Here is a 15,748-nt window from a genome sequence, read left to right as displayed (position 1 = left end):
ATAATTAGACCGTGGTCCCGGGCTCCCTTGCATTCTGGAATGTGAGTGCGATGCTTTTAGGACTAGCCCCTCGAGAGCCGCTGCACAGACGCCTCCTGCCCTTCCCCTCACACATCCTGGGAGGCAGGTGTTCGCGAAGGCAGAGCATAGGATTACGTGGAGAGAAATAAACTTTCGGGGCCACCACTGGCCCTGGGGCGTTCCTCAGCAGTGACCCATCAAGACCGTAGCCAATCCCCCCTTGTCACCCCAGACTACACCACGTCCCTCCGTGCCCAGCATTTTCTTTGAGGAATTTACTGGTGTTGTCAGAACCCACTGGCTTTATCCAAATACATACTTGCCACGTGACCAGCGGAGGTCGGGCTCCAGTGTGCACACAGAAAGGATTCTGGAAAGATCCAAAGGCGAACTCAGCCTCTCCGGGTGAGGTGTGGCCCCAGGCTCCTTGGCAACCAGGTGGCCACCAGCCTCTAGACAAGGAAAGTGTGTGGTGGCAGATGGGCCACATTGAGGTTCAGGAACCTGCAGGGGAAACAGGAGACAGAGCACAAAAAATCACCACCAAACGCAGAAGGATCAGCATGAACACCAGCGATTAAGAAACAAGCAAACAGCACAGTTACCCTGGAGCCCCCTCCTTGTGCGCAAGCCCCTCGGGGCAGCAAACGAGCCGGGTGGGTCATGCTCCCCCAGCATGTACAGGAAGCCCCCTGCAAGGGTGTGGAGCCCCGCAGGCGAGTTTACCCCTTCTCTTCTCTCCATCCGCATGGAGGCGCTGAGTCAGAGGAACTGAAGCCTCGTCTCCCGGGCCCTGGGGTCCTCCTGCCTCCCAGCCACGGCTCTCTCTCTCTCTTCCCTCCCGGCAGAATGTGAAATGAGCCCTTATTTCCAGAGCTGGATAAGGCAAAGATGAAAAATAAAAGCAGGAACCGGTAAGAGTGCCCGGCTGACCCCACCAGCAGCTGTGACCTGCTGTGGCCTGCTGCACAGTGACCCAGCCCACAGCTGACCCCCGGTCACTGAGGGGGGGCAGGACCAGGTGCCCCGGGGAAGAGCTGTCCCATGGCCAGGACCCCAGGTGTCTGGGTGAGACCTCCTGGAACAGGGCAGGATTGCTGGACGTGGGACCCGTAGGGCTCCTCTCAGATGTCTCGGCCCTGCGGTGGGGTCAGATCCCTGACGCTCACAGGCTGGCAGGAGGAATGAGCACGTGGGCTGTGGGCTCCGTGCCGTGGGCTGTAAGAGCCGACGCAGGTGACAGAGCAGCTCAAGTTTGTTCTCAAAGCAACAACCTCAGTGGCTTCAGAGATGGTCTCCTGCTGCCCAATTACCCCCGGGGCAGGCAGACTCAGAGAAAGGCTTTCTTATCACTTGATTAACAGTTACTTCAAACCCACTCGCACACACACAGTGCTTGGGGAGACAAGGAAGAGAAACCCCCAGGAACCACTCACCGGAACCCTCACCCGGAACCCCAACAGTGCAGAGCACCAGCTCCCAGCTCGTCTTTGCACCGGGAAGCAAGTCCAAAGTCACGGGTCCCCAGTCTTTCAAGGTTTTCTTATTTTCCAAGAATGCATCTTGCTACCACATATTGGAAATCCCAGGCAGATGTTGAAAGGGATGAGACAGATGTGCTTGAAAGATATTCAAGGTTAGTGTTCTTTGATACAAGAGGTCTGTAGAACAGCATGGGTGGTATTTCACTTGGGGATAGATGATAGATATATGATAGATACAAGATAGATAGATAGATAGATAGATAGATAGATAGATAGAAGACAGATGATAGCAGATGGATGGATGGATGGATGGATGGATGATAGAGATAGATAGATAGATAGATAGATAGATGACAGATGATAGCAGATGGATGGATGGATGGATGGATGATAGAGATAGATGGATAGATGATAGATGATAGATAGATATGGAATATTACTCAGCCAAAAAAGAAAAAGATCTTGCCATTTGCAATAACACGGACGGACCTAGTGTGTATGATGCTAAGTGAAATAAGTCAGACAGAGAAAGACAGATACTATGTGATTCCACTCACAGGTGGAGTCTAAAAACCAAAAGGAATGAATAAGCAAACGAAAAGCAGAATCAGTCCTGTAAATACAGACAAGAGACTGACGGCTGAAGGGCAGGAGGTGGGGGGATGGGCACGATGGGTGAAGGGCCGTGGGAGACACAGACTCCCGGTCGCGGAATGAACAGGTCACAAGGAGAAAGGCACAGTATAGGGAGCGTAGCAACGGCACCGAAATCGGGTTGTACGGCGACAGAGAGCAGCTCCCCTGTGAGCACGGCGTGAGGAACGCAGGGGCTTGAATCACTACGTTGTGCCCCTGATACTGATGTAATATCGCGTGTCAAGTATCCTGCCGTTCGTTTTAAAACGGAGGAGAAAGATTAAATAAAAAGCAAAACAAAACAGAAAAAAACGTAGTAAATGCCAGCTGTCACAACGTCAAAAGGTGGAAGAGCGATACAATTCCCCTTTCCTCCCGGGTAAACACAGCACTAACATTTTCTCGTGTCTTCTTATGAAATGTGTGTTCGTGCAAAATCTGACATACGCACACCCTTTACACAATTTAATGATTATGTCTATACAACCCATACTCTTTGACTTTCTGTGACAATTAATAGCGTATCATCAATATCAGTTCTCAGGATTTTAATTTTTCGAACGGTGATGGAGGGGAACACGGCGGCGCTGAATCACGTGATTTGAGGAGGGCGAAGGTCTGCACGAGTCGGATCTAGCTCCAGCCTGTTTAAACTCGTGGAATCTGTGGGAAGCAAGTGGCACGCGTCCTTACATCTGATAGCTACCGAAGGATGCTTTTCCAAAATCGTTGCCCCGAGTCACCCCCCGACACACTGTAGCGTGTCTTTGATTTCCAGTTCCTCCACTGTCAGTGTAGATCTGAGTGTCTTCGGATATTCAAAGGCTACACGCATTTCTTCGTCAACCACATTTTGGCACTTCCCCAGAAATCTGGGTGAGACATAATCCGACATCGTCCCAGGTCTGTGTGTGTGCCCGTGTGTTTAAGTGCCAGACGTAGTTTTATTCTTGCCTGTGGTCACATTTACGACTTCAAGTAATCTCCTGAGAACTCTTTTCTTGCTTTGTAACGTCTACACAAGATGTAGTGTTGAGCTGCTCGCTTCCTGTCCCAGCCCACGCCCCTCCCCTGCATCCCTAATCTCCCGATTCTGGAGAGTCTCCCGGTGTTGCACCCCACCCACCTGCGTGGCCTTGATGGCGTGGCTGATCCCCCCCCCAGTCCGGTGACTGTCTGTGCCAACCTCACCGCCGTCCCCTTGTGCAAATGACCACTGCCGCGTTTGGTCCTTGGATTAAGCTCCTGACTCGGTTCTCCATTCGAATGATGCTTTCTTTTCTTTTTTTTTTTTTTTTTTATAATTTTTTTTTAACGTTTATTTTATTTTTGAGACAGAGAGAGACAGAGCATGAACGGGGGAGGGTCACAGAGAGAGGGAGACACAGAATCTGAAACGGGCTCCAGGCTCTGAGCTGTCAGCTCAGGGCCCGACGCGGGGCTCGAACCCACGGACCGTGAGATCGTGACCTGAGCCGAAGTCAGACGCTTAACCGACTGAGCCACCCAAGCGCCCCTCGAATGATGCTTTCTAACAAATCTTTCACACGCTTTCCGTGTGCGCTGGCACGTTGGAGGACCCCACGGCACCCTCACCCGGTGACCTACCGGCGGGAGCCGGATTCGAGCTACACTTTCCGCTCTGCACGTTTTCTCATGAAATCTGCAATCACTCACTTTCCCACTCGCAGGTGACTTTGTTTTTCTGTCTGGATGCCAAGGGACCCCCCCTCGAGGTTCAGGACGATGAACCTCACAGGACCTCGTTGGCGTCGACTGTCCCACAGTCGCACTGCCAGAAGGGTTCAGTTCTTCCTTATTCCCAGAATATCAGTCCATCCGAACACTGCAGATTAATCAATCCTGCAGGAGGAGGCAAAACCGTCCCCTGAAATGGCCCTCATCGCGCCTTTACTTTGCTCATAAACCTGCAACGCTCCCCATTACCACCCAAATTAAATTATAGTGAGGAACACTTTTTGCCAATTTCCCCTAACGTTTCTCCGAGTGCCGAGCTAGGCAAGCGGACAGGCTCAGGGCAGAGCACTTCGGCTTCCTCGGCAGGTCCCGGGTCGGATGCAGGAAGAGAGGCCTGGGTGTCCCCTTCCTCCGCGTGGGTCCCAGCTTGTTCTTAGGGGCCCCCAAGTGTCTCCTCACAGGCTCTACTGTGTCTCGTCCTCACCTATCGTGTGTGCAGCTGTTCTTAGAACAGACCTGCAGTGACTTCAGGCCAGCCCCCAGCCACCCACCCACCCACACACACACATACGCATCTTATTCCGTGTTATGCCAAGGAGTTCTGTTTCCCTGTCCAAACGCACCTAATAAAATCATATATCACTAATGACAAAACGCAGCACATTACATCACAAAGCTCTGCCCGTCTCCCTCCCGTGTGGTGCGACCTCGCTCACATTGGGCGCAGGGGACACGCTCACATTCACAACAGCCGTGGAAACGCCCATGTCCTTCGCCAGCCTGCCGTGAAGAGGGCAGACTTCGAACTTCGAAGGGTCCACCCGATGTGCAAAAACGTCAGGGAGCGGGGGTGAGCCGCCCTCCTGGGCTCCGGCCATCCTTTCCGGACCGCCCTCCTCCCCCCTGCACTTTGTCCGCTGGAATCCTACCAGAGCTCTGCGGCCCCAGGCGGGCAGGAGAAACATAAAAGTCAGCCTTGCTTTACCAAGGATCCTGCCCAGGAACCGCTGGACCAGCCTGATCCTCTCTGGGCACCACCGGTTTTTCTTCTGGGCTGACTTGTCTTTCTCCCGTTTGTTTGCAAGGCTGTGAACACATCAAGAGTGAAAGCCTCAAGTAGGAGTTGGAAACATCAAGAGGAGCAGACAGACCGGTGAACGTGACCCTCCTACCATCTTTGCAGATTTCCAAGAAAATTTTCTCAGGCTGTCAGTTCCCTTGAATTGCGACTTTGGCCGCGGGACCTCGATGCTTCGGGAAAACCACATCCTTCCCAGGTGGGAAATGTCACCACGGTTCATAAAATATGTTAGGGATCCAGAGCAGCACAGAGCAGCAGCAGACGTGGGAGCACGGCTCTGTGTTTCTGCTTCCTAAAGAAGGGAAGGGATAAGAATTTGAATTTTTATCTGCTTTTAGTTTTTCTTTTAATGTTTATTTGTTTTTGAGAGGCCCGCTTCAGGGGCTCCTGGGTGGCTCAGTCAGTTAAGCCTCGGACTTGGGCGCGGGTCACGATGTCGCAGTTCGTGGGTTCGAGCCCCCCGTCGGGCTCTGTGCTGACAGCTCGGAGCCTGGAGCTGCTTCGGATTCTGTGTCTCCCTCTCTCTCTGCCCCTCCCCCACTTGTACTCATTCGCTCGCTCTCTCTCTCTCAAAAATAAATAAACATTAAAAAATAAATAAATAAGTAAACAAACAAACAAATATGTCACACGATGTGCATGTGTTTGTAAGATATCCAGTATTTTAATTATTTATCATTTCTGGGTAGTCAGATTTTGAGATATTATTTTTTTAATTTTTCAAATGTTTTGCAAAAAATACGTATTTCTTCTGGCATAAAAAATAATAATAACTGCCGTTTTCTAAGAGAGACAGAGACGTATTAAACTCGGTGGAAATGAGACCTCACGCTAAGCTGGGGCTTGGTCCCACAATTAATGTACGATCTGCAGAGTGCCAGAAGGCATCCTTTTTCTTAGGTTTATTTATTTATCTTGAGACAGAGAGAGAGAGAGAGAGAAGGCACAAGTGGGAGGGGGGCAGAGAGAGAGGAAGAGAGAGAGAATCCCAAGCAGGCTCCGTGCTCAGCGTGGAGTCCCGCGCAGGGCTTGAACCCGTGAACCGTGAGGTCGTGACCTGCGCCAAAACCAACAGTTGGACGCTGAGGCCCCCAGGCGCCCCAGGCATACTTTGAACCCACCTTGTCCAAAGTCGAGCCCCCATACATGGCCACCTTCCGTTCCTTCCCCTTCGGGTGATTCTCCTTCCACCGCCTCTGCCTCCTGCCTCTTACCCCACACAACACCGCCCTGGAAGCTGACACCCTAAAACGTCCGTCACCTCTGTCCTCTCTCGTCCTCACCTCCAGCCACCACTTCCACGCCGACCCCGAGTCCAGCCGCACACCGGTCCTCCGTCCGGGGCCCCTGCGTGCTCTCTCTCCCCCGCCCTGTGGTCACGCTGGCCCCCGAACCCCTGCACTTCCCTCACTGAGGCCGTTCTCCCCTGACCATCCCCCCCGTCCCCCCCAGCTCATGCCCAAGAGACAGGCCAGCTGTAGCAGAAGTGGAGTCGGGATCTCCCCCCACCGAGTCTGTGACCTCCTTGGCTTCCACCATCTCAGGAGATAATAACACCGTTCAGCCGGCTCCTCCCTCAACGCTGGCGGCACCCAGGTCATTCACTGGTGGAGCGTCTCGTCGGCCGCGGCCCCCAAACATGCCCCGGACCCATCCCTTTCGTCCTGCTGCCAGAGTCCCGGCCGACACCGTCTCTTGCCCGCCAGACCGCTCACCCCCTAACCGATCCCTTGCAGTCTGTATTGCACAAAACCCTGAGCGACCTTTGAGTCCAAGCAGCACAAAAACGTGGTCCCGTCCTCCCGGGGGATTTGCGTCACGCACGGGGAAACGGGGGGCTCTCTCCTACACGGATTTGCAGCCCGTGGCCCAGATCGCGTCTCTCATTCGCTTTTTTCGCTTCCCGAGTTCCAAACACGACGATCCCTTTCTACTCCTCAGACAGACCAAAGCCGATCACAGTCCAGAAACCTGGTGCTGGCTTTTTCCACCACGGGAATGTTTCCCTCTCGAATATTTATGGCCAGTCCCTCCTCGCCCTGCGAAGCTCAGAACACACACGTGGTTTCCTCAAAGAGGCTTTTCTGGTCACTTCCGTGGACAAGTAACCAAGCCCCAGCTGGGCACCCTTCTCGCCCACGTGGTCCACTTTTATTCCTCCTGCGTGCGTATCGCTCACTGTCTGAAACCATCACCTTCCTAGTGGCCTTTGGTGGCACGGGCCGGCCCCCTGTCCCTGGAAAGTAAACCCATTCTCTGTTTCCCAGGGTCTAACACAGCGCCTGAGATCATGAAATTTTGGTTGAATGGGGAACATGAGAAAGTCCAAGCCTCTCTCACGGTTTTTACATCAGTGTATCTCATTAGCACCCACGCTCGTCTGTGTGCGAAGAAGCCGCTGCCACAGTCTGAGGTTTCCTGGTCCAAACTTAGATCAGCTACAGGTTCGCTGGCCAACTTGCCCCGTGGGCCGGGGACGAACCAGCCACCGCTGATGGGGAAGACTTAGATCGGGGAACAGAGGAAAGGCTTCACCATCCCCCTGCTCGTCTGTGCTGATCCTCCAGAGAAGGCAAACTCAAAGGCACCCCGGGAAGGTGGGAGGTGAGTGGATGTATGGGAGTCCGGGTGTGACCACATCGCTTCTCTTCCGTCCACCCTCGACCTCCCCTCGAGAACGTACTCACGTTCGTGCTGGCGAGGCACCCCCACCACGGCTCCGGGTGGCCTTTGGAGAGGTGTTCTGCAGAGCGAAGGCTCCGGCCCAGCCGCAGACCCCGGGGCCAGTGTGGCTAGCCGTGGTCCAAACAGCCCACACGGAGAAGGCCCTTCCTTCTGAGACAATGTTCTTCAAAGCTCTTCAAGTACAGCTTGGAACCCCAGGTTTTCAGGGCACTGTGTTTGGAGACACAGTGAAAGCCGTGACAGAGTCCTGGAGATTCAGAGGGGGGCGGCGGCCTGGTGTGTGAGGACAGAGCGCCCATCGTAGACAAGTGGCCAGTTACAACCGCGGGGACCGAGCTCTCCGCCTCTACCAGAAGTTTGGAAACCGTGATCACCCCAAATGCTGCTGAGCGGTGGCGAAACAGGATCACGGCTGGCGGGAAGGTGAATTGGGTCGGCCGCTCTGGGAAGGGGCCACGGCGACTCCTCATAAAGCTGAACACGCACTTAGCACTCGGCCCAGCAATGATGCTCCGGGACGTTTATCCCGGGAGAACGGAAAATTACATTGGCACTGACGCCCACACACAAGGCACGGAGGCTTTCACGGCCACAGGTAGAAACAACCCGGACGCCCGTCGGTGGTGAGCGGAGGTCCATCTACACAATGCATGCTGATGAGTGATAGATGGGAATATGGGTAAGAGCAGTCCGGGTGGGTCTCAAGAAAGCTGCCGAGTGAGAAAGCCGCTCTGAGAAGGTTGCACACTACTTCCGTCTCCGCGGCGCTCTTGAGCTGACAAATTACAGAACGGAAGGCGGATGAGTGTGGTCCAGGTGGGAGGTGGCAGGGGAGACTCCTGGCGGTCCCCGTGAAACGGAGCACGCGAGACCCTTGCGGGGATGGTCCGGTCCTGCCTCAGGACTGTCGGTGGTCACGGGAATCCAGGTATGTGATAAAACTGCACGGAACTAAACGTGCCTGCACACGCAGCTACACGAAGAAACGACAGCGTGTGAGTGAAGTCCACAGACCCTTCTATTATAAACCTCCCGCCGTGGTTCCGCACTGTCGTTATGTTACTCTTAGGGGAAACCAACTGAAGGGTCTATGGGGTCCGTTTTCTCACAACAACACAAGTCACTCTACAACCATCTAAAAATAAAATGGAAAAGAATTGAGTACGTAGGCGTGTAATGACATAGCTTCAGAACTATGTGGCCTCATGGTTCGATGAATAGAAGTCGCTGTTGATCAGAGACCCACGGGCTGCAACGGCAATGAGGGGCCGCTCTGTGTCTCGCACAAGTCGGGCCACCAGAAACCCACAGACTGGCAAACCGCGAGAGTCTGGGGACCGAGAAACCATCACGCTCCTGGGCGAGGCCCACGCTTGCACTCGCACAGGCCTGCCTGAAGCCACCAGGCACTGGTTGGTAAAGCCGGGCATGCTAATCGCCGAGGAGCCCAGAACTGCACTTCTGGGGAGATCTAGGCGTCGCCGGCGAGCCCACGTGGGGACACGCCCCAGGGCTTTTATGACCAAGCCTCTGCAGCATCACGCTGGGCAGGTACGGACGGGACAGCACCTGCAGCGGTTCGAAGTGGCCAGCCACGTGTGCGGAGCAGAGGAAGACCCCGGTCACCTGCAAAGTGAGAGGACAAGCATCCACACCCGCATTCCACGGGGGCTGGAGACAAGCACGAAGACACAAAACAACACTGACAAGGACACAAAGGCATCAAGGCGCAGGGCGCATGGGAACTTGCGCCCCTGGGATGTGGGCCTCGTAGGGGAGTCAGGGGTCAGGAATGAAACCGGGAGAAGCCTCTGCACGATCGCACGGGGACGACGGTGCCACACACGGTGAAGCAAGGGGAGGTAGCCGAGACCGTCCCGTAGAGGCGGGGCTGTCAGGGGACAGCAGCAGAAGCTTTCCCAGATGCATTCAGGCGGAGCTGCGGGCATCCCTTGGGCAGAACCAGAAAAAGTGAGAAGTTAGCAGACAGTCTGGGGAGCGCAAACAGACGGAAGCTGGTAAGTGCCTCGGGCGCTGCGGCTGCCTCGACTTCCCCTCTGTTTCCAAGCCCCTCCCTCCCCCCCTCTCCCCGGAGGGCTGCTTTAGGTTGGTCCTCGGGGTTTCCACCTGCAGGGAGAGGCTGAGACTTAGGGCCCAGCTCAGCGGGTGCGCTCCGTCCTGCCTGGCTCCTGGGGACATCCTCTGGGGGTGTCAGGGGCCAGGGCACGGACAAGCTGGGACCTGCTTCCCATGCTGGGGCCACTCTCCCCCGGACGGACCAGGGGCCTGAGAGGCAGCCGCGGGGTGCAGCCGGGCGCACAGGAGGTCTTGCCGAGCAGAGCTCCCTGGTAACCCGACGCTGTTTCCCGGGGAAAATGCAGCCATTGTTTCCACACAGGGCACGCCTGTGTCCCTGGCCAGGCCTGTGTGTAGAAAGCTATTTCTGCAAAACCCTGAAGGGAAAGGCTGAAGAAACACGTGCTGTGGCCTCAGTTTCCCCGTGCACGCCTCTGAGCCAGGTACCGTGAGGCAGGCGGAGCCTGACGGCCAATGGGGCCTCGGGGGGACAGCGGGACACGCACGCAGGCGGCCCCTGGCGTCCTGGTCCTTGAGCTCCTGAGCCTCCCTTTGCCACACACCCGTCCAAAGCCTCGGTGGCCCGGGGACTCCTGAGTTTACTTTTCGCCAAGAGCCAGATCGTGACAGAAATGTTGGGCCCTCGGGGTCCGGGCACACACGCCCTCCACAGCCTCAGGCCCTCTGCGAAGGTCACCGTGGCCCTCAAATCCCCACACGGCCTTGTCCCCGGCCCTCCCTCGAGCTGGCGGGACACAGCCCAGCCTCCCCCAAGCCTCCCGAGGCCACGCCGGCCTCCTCCTGGCCAGCCCGGCTGCAGACCCCCACCCTCCCCGGCCCCGCAGGGAGGTAATACCTAAGAGTATTTTTAAAGGGCCAAGGCGTCTGCCAGTTACCCCTTCCTTCACAACCACCAAGCCTGGAACGGACCTCAGAGACGGCGGATGGCGCTTCCTAAGACAGCTGTGCGTGCCGCGTTCACTGCCCCGCCATTCCTGGAGCCGCTAACCCACGGGTGCCCAGACACCCAGGCACCCAGGCAGAGGGTTTAGAGTCTGAAGCCTGTAGCCTCAAGGCATCGGACACAGGCAGCACTCGAGTGGAGCAAGGGTGGTGATCGAGGACAGCCAACATGCCCCCCGAGTCCCAGAGTCAGCCGGGAAGGGAAGCGCCTTCCTGCAGGGACGTGGCCAGCTACTCAGCCGGGGCCTGTGCAGGGGTCAGGCCGTGGGGAGGGGCAGAGCCGTGGCTGGCAGGGTCCCACCCTCAGGGTGGTGGCCCCAGAAGCAGACGCCCAGAGGGGTTCCCAGGCATTGAAACGGGACCTCTTGGGTACCCTTGACTCTCAGCTTATAAGGCAGTTTACATTTTAGGACTGATTGTAAGAATCCTCTCCCTTTTTTAAACATTTTTTAAATGTTTATTTATTTTTGAGAGAGACAAATTGGGGGAGGGGCAGAGAGAGAGGGAGACACAGAATCGGAAGCAGGCTCCAGGCTCCCAGCTGTCAGCACAGAGCCCAACACAGGGCTCGAACCCATCAACCGTGAGATCATGACCTGAGCCCATGTCAGACTTAACTGACTGAGCCAGCCAGGCGCCCCAGGTGCTCCAGAAAGAAAGACTCTTTTTTTTAATTTTTTTTAATGTTTATTTATTTTTGAGAGAGAGACAGAGACAGAGACAGAGCGTGATCATGGGAGGGGCAGAGAGACAGAGGGAGACACAGAATTGGAAGCAGGCTCCAGGCTCCCAGCTGTCAGCACAGAGCCTGATGCGGGACTCAAACTCACGGACCGTGAGATCATGACCTGAGCCGAAGTCGGACACTCAACCGACTGAGCCACCCAGGCGCCCCTGCAGGAATCCTCCCCTTATAAAACCCCCCCAGGCCCAAGTTACCATTGGAACACGAATTTTCTTCCCTGTTTACTTAAAAGGTTGCCACGTTCCCTGCAGGATTACCGCAGGTATTTTGTTACCGCAACGGTTGGAAATGAAATTTTAGTTACCAAAAAAACCCAACAACTTAGAAGTCGGATTCTCAACCTTCGTAAACCCTAGAAGCTACTGATTGGATTATTTATTCTTGAACCGGCCAGGCTGCTCTCATGAACAGCCTGGGCTGGACGCCCACACGGCAGAAACCTCAGTGGCTGGCTGTTTGCTTTCCTAATGACTCTGGAGTTTGGGCCACCACCTCCTCTGACGCCAGGACCCGGCTCGAGTGTTTCTGCCGCAGGCCGTCTGCCGCCAGAGGCCGGGCCCTTCCTGGGGTCGGGGACGGCTGGGGCCACGACGGCCCTCCCGCTCACACACTGGTGTACTGGTCCGAAGCATATTTTCCACCTTGTGCAGTCTGGGAAGGGCTCTCAGCCTCAACTCTACACACGCTCTCTGTCCGTCTAAATGGGTACCTTCCCCAGAGGAGCTGAGAGGCCGGCAGGGCCACTGCCCTTCTGGGGATGTTGCCGAAGAAAGAAGGAGCCGGGAGCCTTCCCAGCACTTGTAGGACCGGCCGGGGGAGGAGGGCTGCCCCTTCCTCTGCTCTGACCTTTGGGAGTCTCCTACAGTCGGGACGTGACAGGGCTATAAGCTTGCTTGGTGACCTTAGGAGACACCACGGACGGGGTGCTCGAGGCCACGGAGACTGTTCTGTCCCCGTCCTGGAGGCTGGGAGTCCCAGATGCAGGCATGGGCACGGCTGGCTTCCCTGAAGGCCTCCCTCCTGCTGTGTAGACGCCATCGTCCTCCTATGTCCTCACGTGGCCATCCCTCTGTGAGTGTCTATGTCCTGATCTCTGCTCATAAGGACCCAGTCATGCGGGATTAGCACCCACCCCAGTGACCTCCTGTACCGTAATCACTTCCTTCAGGACCCTGTCTCCAAGTGCGGTCACGTTCTGACTTGCTGGCAGTTAGGCCTTCAACACACGGACGGGACAACTCAGCCCATAACAGACCATGTCTTGCAAGTGGGTGTCTTGGGACACCCACTGCTGTCCCGACCTCTTCCTGCAAGGTGACAAGGGGTCAAGGACTGGGGCCGGGTGCTCTAAGATCAGCCCCAGGCACGGAGCTGTCCCGCAAAGGCGTTAGAAAAATAAAGTTGGTGCAACTTGAACGTGGAAAGTCTCTTCCCATCTTGTTCACCAGAGCAGGATCAGCAACCCACGGCCTGAGCCGAATCTTCGGACGGGCAGGTGGCCGTCCGAAGATGAAGCCGTCCCGGAACATGGCCACACCCAGGTTCGTGTCGTGTCTTGACGTTCGTGCTTTCGTGAGGCTGAGTAGCCAAAACCGCTGGGACCCCAAAGCCTAAAATGTCTATAGAAAACGTGGGCTAGCCCTACCCTGAAGGTCCGCCACCCCCGTGGCAAGGACGTCGGTCATCTGCTCACAGCCACAGCTCTGCACGGCACACGGTCGGGCCCATCGGTACCCGCTGGGTGAGCAGGTGAGCCTGTGTGTGGACTGAAGCTGTGGTGAGGACAGGCCCCAGGAGACTCCCTGGGAGATCCAACGGAAGTCCTGTGCCCCGGAGGTGGCTCCCGCGTGCGTCGGGCTGACGGTGCTCGTGTCCCGGCGAGAGCACAGCAGGTGACCCTCCCCTTCTGTGGGAGAGGGCTTCCCCCAGCTGTGCCTGGTAACCTTCAGGGGCTTCTGCCCACAGGACCTGTTGTTGGAATTCTCTGCTCCTCTCTCCCTGAACCCCCGCTGTGTTAGGTTTGAGTGGTCCCGGGTGGGCTCAGGGCTGCCGGGGGTGTCCCTTCATTTCTTGGGCACAAGGGCACCTCGCCGCGGCACCAAAGTCCGCCCCACGGGTCTGCCCACTGGCACAGACGCCCAGATGTAAATCAATTCCCACGAGTAGCCCCCGGCAGCCGGCGTTTCCCCAAGGTGCAATTGCAGCATAAGGTCTCCCCAGCCGAGCTTCCCCGGAGCCTTCGGACACGCTCTCCAACCCGAGAGACAAGAGGGGGCGGAGGAAGCCGTCCCCCGAGGTGGTGTCAACATTCGGCTTCCTGGAAGCGGGATGCACGTGTGGCCCAGGCTGTCTGGGTCCTCGCGGGAACTGCCACCTGCTTCCCTAGAAGGTCCTGCAGGCTCCAGGCTTCTCAGAAGAGGCTCCAGGCCTCCAGTGCCAGGGACCACATCCCTCCCGGCCACGGAACCGCGGAGAAGGCTCGCTGTTCACACCTGTGAGACGAACGCAGTAACACCGGCCTCCCGGAGAGCCTGACGGAGTTAACAGGAATAACGAACGCAAGCTCAGCACGGGTGGCCTGGGGAACGGACCAGGGGGCAACAACAGCAAGAAAATAGTAAAGAGTTCAGGGAAGGAAAGGGAAGGGTGTTCTTCTAAGGTCTTAGGGATGTTTTTCCCGCAATGTTTGAGCAGGACAAAGTGGAAGCCAGAGCAGCCTTTTGTCCCCCAGGCCGACACTCGCCCACACGTAGTTCGTCCCCGCAGCAGGATGCGGACGCACCCCTGCTGTCCCCTGGTTCTCTGCCGGCCGCCAACTCTACCCACGCTCACCTCAGAGACCAACGTGAGAACGCGTTTCCGTCCGGGCCTCTGGGGTTGGCTGCCCCTTAGCTCTGAGAACCGCACGTAAGCTTATCTGAGATGCGGTCTGGCCCGGCGATGAGTGAGACCAGACGTTCCGCCAGGAGTGTGCCGGGGCGCCTTCCAGTGCGTTCTCGGGGACCTTCCTTCCTACCCTGGCTCCTTCCCAGGTCAAACGCGTCTTCCCAGACCAGGTCATGACCACGCAGTTAAGTTCGGTGTGAACGTGTGAGCATGAAGTGCTTCTGTTATTAAGCAGACGCAAGAGAGATGAACATTTCTGCGGTGACGTGTAGCAGCTCCTGGCGTCCAGGGACACCTTCCCGCCACATCCCTCCAAATAGGGAATTCGCTGCACTTTGAAAATGAGCCGCGGAGACCCCAGGGAATTTATGGATTTGAAAATATTCAGCGCGTTCTGGAAATACCTTTTGCCTCAGAAATACAAGGCTCTAGGGGCGCCTGAGTGGCTCAGTCGGTTGGGCGTCCGACTTCGGCTCAGGTCATGAACTCACGGTCCGTGGGTTCGGGCCCCGTGTCGGGCTCTGTGCTGGCAGCTCAGAGCCTGGAGCCTGTTTCGGATTCTGTGTCTCCCTCTCTCTCTGACCCTCCCCCATTCGTGCTCTGTCTCTCTCTGTCTCAAAAATAAACATTAAAAAAAAAGTTTTTAAAGAAATACAAAGCTCTAGTGACCACGGAAAGTGCAGAAGCATGACCACAGGGACGTCCCTGTCGGGCTCCCGGGTGGGAGCGTTTGGAAATCACATGAGAAGCTTCAGTCAATCTCTGTACTCTTTGGGCGCTCCCACTTTAAACGTACATGACTCCAGGGCGCCTGGGCGGCTCAGTCGGTTAAGGTCATGATCTCATGGTTCGTGGGTTCGAGCCGAGCGTCTGGCTGTGTGCGGACAGCTCGGAGCCTGGAGCCGGCTTCGGATCCTGTGCCTCCCTCTCTCTCTGCCCCTCTGTCTCTCTCCATCTCTCAAAAATAAATAAACACAAAAAAATTTTTTTAACTCTAAAAAAATTAAAAGTACATAATTTCATCCCCCAATCTCCATCTCGTTGGGGACCACAGGATACCTTTCTTTCCCAGGAAGACATATTTGTAATTTTTTTAAATAACGAACGCGCCCACCCTGAAAGTTCAGACAAGTTAAAGCAGTAGAATGCCCAGTATTTCCTCAACGCTTTATTCTGGGCTTTGGGCTTGGATTATTGTAGTTGATCCCCTCCCCCGCCCCACAGCTCAGTGACAGCAGGATGCCATTTCATCCTTGCAGAATAACAAATATTTGTTGAGATCTGCCGTGTGCCAAACATCGTGCTAGCCGCCGAGCAGACGGCAGAGAAGACGATGGCCCTTCCCAGGCGCAGCTGATAGCCTGAGGACAGAGATGGCCCACAGCAAGAGGCACATGGCTGTCACAGCACAGCAGGTGGTGATGAGTATCTCAGAAACGAAGGAGGGTTAAGGGTGAAAATGAAAGGAGCAGG

The sequence above is a fragment of the Panthera leo genome, chromosome D4 (genome assembly GCF_018350215.1).
Source record: "Panthera leo isolate Ple1 chromosome D4, P.leo_Ple1_pat1.1, whole genome shotgun sequence".
Lineage (NCBI taxonomy): Eukaryota > Metazoa > Chordata > Mammalia > Carnivora > Felidae > Panthera > Panthera leo.
The sequence above is the reverse complement of the archived record's forward strand: the minus strand, read 5'-3'. Positions refer to the sequence as shown.